The following is a 9063-nucleotide window of genomic DNA, read 5'->3' on the forward strand; positions in this document are numbered from 1 at the left end:
AAAAACGAGAAATGTCCCTCAAGTTTTCCTTGCGATGGAGGTTTCGGTCAATCAACCAGTTCTTCCAATGTTTCATCATCGGAATCAACGCCATTGTTACTGTCTGTACAGTGTGTATAATTGCTGTGCTTTAACACTAAAAGTGCCAGAATTACATAACTACTAGAACTGCCACAAGCGGTCATTTTGGCCGCTAGATTCCAAACTCTATATCTTTAATGATAAATACCCAATTGAGAGATTAATGCATTTATTGTAGGATATCTTTTAAAAACAAAACAACACCAAACTGTACATTTAAACAAGTTTAATTATACATTTATAAATAATAATATCATTAGTAGCCTACCGTAAATATTGCATATTCACAACAGATAGGCTACATTTCCATATCCATTCAACATAACTCAGAACAAGATAATAACAACTAAAAGTATCTAATTTAACTATGAAACATTTTATTTTAATATAATAACAGAGAAAATATCTACGTAAATAGATAACATAGTCAGGTATTATTAGCCTATTTATGATCAATAAATTTAATATAATATTTTTGTTTGTAGAAATTAGCATATATGCAAACACTCAGGACCGCTGACCTTTCTGTTGACAGTGAGAGAGAAAAAGGTCAACCGCGGGAAATGTAACAAAACAATAACGCAAAATTCAGTGCGGTCAATATGACCGTCCATGGCCGAAATAGGTAAATATGTTTATTTGTTTTTTTGCCTTATGTGTAATTTATATGAAAAACATTTTAAATTAAAATACAGACACTTTTAGGAAAAGTCAGGTACCAGCAGGATTTTATTTATTTTTTCAACAAAGTTATTGCAGAAATACAATTCAAAACGGTCAAAATGACGTCATGGGCGTTCTAGTATTAATAAGCCTCCGGAGCTGAAATTCAGTTATGGTATTTGGCGTTTTGTTTCCGACATGTGCTCTAAGCAGTAGACCAATCACAACAGACTGGGCCTTCTGACAAATCAGAGCAGAGAAGGCTCATGGGAAGGAGGGGTTTAGAGAGACCGAATCTTCGGACGAGTCATTTTAGAGTCTTTGAGAAATGAGGTGATGTGCAATGTATATTATGAGGAAATTAAAGTGTTGTTTGACCTTTAATGGATGTAAACCTGTTGTAGGAGACCTCTATAACAAAATTAGGAACCTTTAAAGTTGCATAATCGGGGCACTTTAAGTTCGGGAGCATATAGTATAACCATATGACATTAATATGTAGACAATGATCCTCACACAAGTAATGTCATAATACCATAAGTTATAAAACAGACACTTTGGCATGCAGGCCTTTCCCAGTGTGTTAAAACACACCCCACCCCGTCTTATACATATTGACTAACGTCAGCAAACAACCATATGTCAGGTGTGGGGGTTGAGAAGATGAGGCGCGGACTCAATTGCAGGAAGAATATCATTTTATTAATGATAATAAAAATAAAACAAATACAAACAAAAACTACCCCGAGGGGGAAAACAAGACTTGACTTGACTCGACTTGAAACCAGGGAAACACACGACGTACAAATGACTCGCAAACGACAACGAACCAACACAGGACAGCAAACACAGGGAGAATAAATAGGCTAGTTGCACATCGCCGCCATGTTGGATTTCCGAACAGCGAGTGTGGGGATAGACACTTCCGGTTTCGCATTACGCCCGGTGCAGGGACCCGGAGAAAGCCGAAAATGATCTCTTATAGTTGTTCATAGAATCAATTATATCACTTAAAATATTACTAAGATCCATATTACTATCACACGAGCCAATGGCATTAAAATGCATGGATGCATAGTCAGATTAATGAATGAAATACAACTGTTCACGAACAGAAGATTGTATTGGACTTATGCTGCATACGCACTGACAATTATGCCTACTGTAAATATAGTTACTTACAACTACGATTAGAGTTGTTAAATAAAATACCCTGTGAACATTCACACGTTTGCCTTATTGTGATAGGCTACAATTTATCTCCATAAATACTGTTTTCTCAATTCTGCACACATATTTTCACTTACTTACATCAATTGCTCGATCAATATTATCATCACATATTTTACATTTACATTTTTAACTGTAGGTACCACAAACAATTCAATATAAGTTTGTGTATATTTATACTTAATAAAAAACTGTATGTGCTGCTTATAAACACCAGACAAATAATGATTTATGAAACAGTATGCTCTTTACTCATCTCACTTGCACAGAATAAATGCCGTAATAGAAAGCATAGAAACGCACAGGTGAAATACACTGAAAATTATATGCATTTAAAAATTTGGTCGGGTTGAACGGGGAATGCAAGAAAGCTGGCTTCTTTGTTGTAACGTGACGAAACGGTAGGCTACATAACGGCACACAACAATGAAGTGCTGAGGCTGTCACCCTCTGAAAGGCAAGTCGCCTCTCTTGTATCCTAAAAACACTCATTGTTTAAAATGATCTCTCTGGTACTGGAACTCGGTCGGTCGCTGTTGTCTCTTGCTCTCGCTGTCAGATCACCGGAAGTTTTCATCGGAAGTACTGGCCCACACACTCATGGTTCGAACGTCAACGGTCGCCATATTGTGCACGGAGCGAATAGGGAAAGCAAACAAAGCAGGTAACGAGGGAGGACAGGTGGGGCAAATTAATCAATGATCAGGTAAAAAGGTGGGCAGGGTTAGACAATTGACAGGAGAGCACATGGCACAAGGAAACACATGACAAGCAAGTGCTCACAGCAAACAGGACTAGAACTCAAGCACATGGCCAATAAAACCAATCACCAGCCATGTGCTCACACAAAACGAGACATGAACACGCAGCTAATGAAAACACTCATAAGCCACGTGTTCACACAAAACATGACAGCACACAGCCAGTGTAAAACACAAGCTGTGTGCTACACAGCACAAGACAAAACAGCGCAGACGGAAGAGCGTGCGGCTCGGAAAGCTCATTCCGTGCTCTCACAACAGAAAACAAACACATGGAGCATGGATGTCTGAATCCCGACAAAGAACTGAAACCAAACTAGACAGACGTGTCGGGATCCGAACATATAACAAGGCACGTAGACAAGTGAGCGCACGGCTCAAGTACGCTCGAAACCGCGCACTCAGACAAAGACGAGATAAAACTGGGAGTGTCAGAGCTCTGTCACAAAACCAAGAAATGAACTAGACCGAAGTGACAGAACCCCGACACCATGATTACATTATGCAAAAAATCACAACCAAACAAATATTTCAAACTAATGACATAGAAAGATAACTTATAATTATAACATAAAAAGCTAAATACACAATTAGGTAAGCTTGCCTAACTGTTGAAACATCAGATACATGCTGCCAACATTAGTCCTCGTGATTCCACTTATTTTTATGTATATACTGTACTGGCACATAATAAAGTCAGCAAATAATCATGTGTCAACCAGAAAAAGAAATGTTTAACTCAAAAGTTACTTCAACTCAGAAGTTGATGCAGTACCTATGATTTCAGTCCAAAAATGTTATACCAATGTAATAAATTATCAGTAACACAATGTTACAAGTGCATTAGGATCAGTATTGACTGTTTGAATGAAAAGTTACTTGAGGCACCTTTTGGGAAGTTCCTCAAAAAACTACCTTTAAAGTTCTCCAAAGGGTTCTAACAAGGGTTCTAATAACTATTTAAAATAACTATTTTGGGTTCCCCAAAGAGCCATTCATAACAATTTCCTTTTTTATGTGAAGAACATTCTAATAATCTAAAGAACCTCTTTTCACTATAAATCTTTTTTTTTTTTTGCAATGGAAAGGCTCCATGGATTCGCAGATGCCAACAAAGAACCCGTGGGAACTCAAATGGTGTCTCTAGTATTGTTTCATTGTTACAGTGTTGAATATGTATCTGTTTGATTAATATGCCTCATTAGTAAGTGGGAACCAGTGAAGCAAAAATTCATTTTCTCTGGTACTTCTACTACTCTGGAACATCAGATGAAATTGGATTATGTACCTCCATTTTCCTCAAGGCCTGCTTTCACTCTCTTTTTTTATTTATTCATTATTTCACATCATGCTGTTTATTACACTGGTTATTGCCACTTAAAATCGTTCTCAAGTGCCAGATTCCCTCTCTCTATTTCCTTTATCTCACTCGTATACTTGACTTGACTGTAGAACACTTTCACTTTCTGTAGTTATGCAAATCTGAACAATTAAGGTGCTAGGTTGAACAGATGAAGCTGAAAACACCTCCAGCGAGAGATATTTTCCATGTTGTTCAAATTTCCAAACATTCTAAAATTGTTTCTTGCAAAAAAAGAAAGACAAAAAGATATTGCAGGAAGTATTCTGGAGGGGAAACATTAAAGCTCAAGGCTTTTGAAGTGAACTGCACATATATTCCAAGACACCTCGGATCAAACATGATGTTACCCAATTTTTGAAAGCTGTTCGGAATATAATAGCAGCAAAATAACAAATTTAAATGATTGTATGTTTTGATTTATATGTGTGGTATTACTTGTGGTGCAAGTGGAGTCTTAGGCAGGTCAGCATAATTTATAGATGTAATGAATTATGCATCCATGGTTAAAAGTAGGATCTATTTGTCATCTTAATGTGTCAGGGTAATTGAATACACGCAACTCACTCGTAATTCACAATTTAGACACATACCTGTACCTTTTTTTATAACGTAATTGTCAATGCATATGGGTCTCGTTGCATAACTTATGACAGAATTTGGACACATTTATGCATAATGCATAATATATACATATTATGAAATGAATACACTTTTTCATATCTGTGTCAATACTATACATCAGGAACATGAAGAGAAGGCCTTTTGAGTGTTAATGCCCTTCACAACCTAGTATCAAATTAAAATTTCTCTCTCATCCACCCACCTCCTCCCGTTCTCTCTCTTCCTCCCACTTTTCTCTTTCTCACCCATCCCCCTCCCCGAGAAATAATTTCATGGAATGAAAAAAAGAGACACCAGGGCAAAGACAATTCTTACACTTTTAATTTGATTAATTCATTCTTTAGAACACAAATGTATCAATCAGACACACATTGTTAAAAAATAATAAAAAAGGTACTGATCATTTACTGACAGGAATTGATGTGTTACCCTAACAAGGCTTGAACTCCAAAACAACACAATACAATGCACAATTCAAAATATGGGTATAACCCGCTAACAATTTATTCATAATAATTACAGTACTGGTATGTTTCTCTATTTTTACAGACTTTTCTAAAAGTGCACATGGCAAAGGCAAAAAAAAAAGTGAATTGTGGGAATGTTTGATTGGTAGAGGAAGCTCTATTGATCTGACATAAGATTAATGGATGTTCAGAATGACAGTAATTAAACTCAGTCAGCTCTGCTGTTGCCTTGTAGCAAGTCTTCATTACAAGTACGTGGACACGCATACAAACACATTTTCTGAAAAGTGCGTACACACACACACACACACACACACACACACACACACACACACACACACACACACACACACACACACACACACACACACACACACACACACACACACACACACACACACACACACACACACACACACACACACACACACACACACACACACACACACACACTAAAACCAAAACCCCTGCCTTGCACCTCCTTCCACAGCAGTACAATTTATTTTCACAAATAAAAATGCCACCATAACAGTTTTAGCACATGCAGAGTCATAAAATGTCCCAGCGCATGTCAGATCACTGCATGGAATGAAGCCATAACACTTCCAGATAATGAAACTGCAGGAAAGAGCAGGTTTAGCGCTGACAGATTTAAAACGCTTTTCATCAAAAATGTTATCATCAGTCAGTCCATATGACTTGACAACATTCATTTATCCACTATATTAATGTTGACAAAGATTAAGTTAGCTAATGTTTAAAGGGATGCTCTACTAGTAATAGGTAATAACCCTGAACCTACCCCTAAACCAAACCTTATCCCTTGTAGTTACTGTATTATAATACTCTGTACTTTCTTAAAATCACATAGTAAGTAAACGTACTGTAAAATAAAGTGCAACCACAATTTGTCACAGAGCCAACAATATTTGTATTATACAGTAGGCCTACCAGGTTTATAAGTGAGCTATATCAGTAAACCAGCTAGAGCAGAGAAGTAAGGTATGTAAGTGTATTGGTTTAAGATTGTGGAGAGGTTGACTGCTTGCAAAAGAGGTGTATTTTCAGCTTTCTCTGACTCATCGACACATCCTTCACTACCGGCAAATGTCCCACCATTTTTAAGCAGGCTCATTAACCCCACTGTTCAAAAAGCCTGAACACAGTCTTATCACTCTCAGAAAAGAAGGTACAAAAGCTGTCACTGGGGCGGGACCTTTTCAAAAGGTTCACATTTGTAGAGGGCATATTAGTTCATTAAAGGTACATATTATACCAAAAGTTTGCATGTTAGATCCTAAATGGCACATTGTAGGGTACCATCCAGTGACAGCTTTTGAACTTTTTTTTTTTGAGTGTACAACAGTTGAAAACTACAGACCAGTCTCTCTCCTACCTCCCTATATACGTCAAGTTTATGCTTCCCCCTGCCAGCTAAGGTCACTGAATGAATGAGCATTGTGTTCCTTCACAACGAAGCAAAAAGTCAATTTTCAAAACTTTCATCCTCTCTGTTTCGACTCTGGTGAGCTGCCAACCTCGGCCCAAACTGCTGAGACCGTCACATCTTTCAATAAGCAGCTAAAGAGACATCTCTTCCGAAGCACTTTAAACCAATTGACAGAAAAAATAAAAATAAATCAACTTTTCTTCTCTGCATTTCACTTCTTGCTTCCTAATCGAATTGTCAAATAAACCTGCATATTGTGAATATTGTTGGCTCATTGACTAATTGCTTTTGTTCTTCTCTTTGGATTTGGAATTTGATAAATGCATAATCTGAACCAATTTCTCAATATGAATAAATCACTATTTCCGCAAATCCTTAAACAAGTTCAGGCACATTCTCATTCTCACTCATTTCATTTAGAGTTTTATTGGACTGCTGTATTTTTACACTATGCTGAATATACAGACATTCAGAGACATGACAGACATGGTTTTGAAGCAATATAACAAATTATAAATTTGGATTTGTGTTTAATGTTGTGAGAAAATGTGAAGGTTTCAAGAAATGTGTCTTAGCAATTGTGAAAAACTGTAAAATAAAATAACATGAATACTAATAGTTCACAGTATTAAGCAACACAATTGCAGTTAAAAAAAGGCTGCACTCAAAATTAGTTTGATATGATAAAAATTACAATAATAAAAATAAAAGGGAGTCTGTGGAGTACGTATGTACCATGGTGTCTAGCAAAAATATTCAGAGACGCTGGGAGCCACACCCTGCAAGCTCAGCAGGAGGTCTCTGCTCACAGGAGGACAAAGAGAGAGAGAGAGAGAGAGAGAGAGAGAGAGAGAGAGAGAGAGAGAGAGAGAGAGAGAGAGAGAGAGAGAGAGAGAGAGTCATAACCCATAACACATCATAACCCAGAGAAGTAACAAACAAAAAATACACACACACACACACACACACACACACACACACACACACACACACACACACACACACACACACACACACACACACACACACACACACACACACACACACACACACACACTGTCACGTCCCAAAATACTGCACGAACACAATACAATATTGCACCACCTCGTGTCTAGTGCTAAATTAAGCATTCTTCACATTCCCTTTCAGATCTGTCTGACACTTTCTTTCAGACACTTTCTTTTAGATCTGCTTATGGTAGGACCTTTATAATAATTTAATAAAATGCTTTCCCATGTTTCCACAGCATTTGAATAAAACACACAGTAATCGAGCTAGGGCAGTTTGAAGTATTGCAAGGGAGAGATGTTGTACTGATCTCAGGTCAGCAATGGACAACGGGCAGGTGGAAGATGCAGCAGTAATGATTGCAGATCGTCATAGGCTGACTCTTTCTTTTAATTGCAATTGATTTAAGATCAAAACAAAGGAAGTGGTCTAAAACCCAATAACCTGAGGTCTGTGGTTAGACTCAAACCCATGCACAACTGGGATCTAAAGGTCTGAAATAACTAGTGAAAATGCTTCTATTTTGCTTTTGGTTCAATAGAAAAATAAATAAATAAGTAAATAAATAATTGTAATTTATAAAGTTGTACAAAAACTATATTTTTAGCTAACGATTGAGTGAAAAGTTGCTTATTTGAAAAGTGTCCTATTGAAATAGTGAAGGATATTATCAGGACTTGTATTATAATAACTTCAATAGAATATGGGTGTAAACAATGGATTCAAGGAAACAGTTGAGAGTATTGACACCCCTCCCCCCCACACACATGCACGCACACACACACACACACACACACACACACACACACACACACACACACACACACACAACACACAACACACACACACACACACACACACACACACACACACACACACACACACACACACACACACACACACACACACACACACACACTGAATGTGCATGGTAAAATCCATGCATGGCCACACCCTGATGTCAGGTTGCAACGTTTGCCTGCTCTTTCTTCCTCACACTCGGCACTGCAGTTATTATGTAACTCACTGCCAGTGAGTGACTCTTTACAACACATATGACTTTCATCATTGAACTGTTCTCTTCACAGTGTTTACAGTCAACCAGCTGTTCTCCCATCATCTCAATAAACTCTGCCGCAGCTCTCAACCCTCAATTAAGCAGCTGGACATATTGCAAAATTGAGCTGATCATTGTGTCGGTAAGAGATAATTAAAATTATGGTTTATTATTGCTTAAGTCACGTTCAGCCTGAATCTCAAAAGTATATTTGCTAGAGGATCTCTTTTACATACCCAAATGCTGTAGAGTTATCAATAAATCATCTGATGCACTCAAAATTATTTCTAAATGTATTTAAATACCGTCATAGCTTAAGGTCATAATGATATATGTTTTATATATAGGTTGGGTAGATATTA

The sequence above is a fragment of the Phoxinus phoxinus genome (genome assembly GCF_949152265.1).
Source record: "Phoxinus phoxinus genome assembly, chromosome: 6".
NCBI lineage: Eukaryota > Metazoa > Chordata > Actinopteri > Cypriniformes > Leuciscidae > Phoxinus > Phoxinus phoxinus.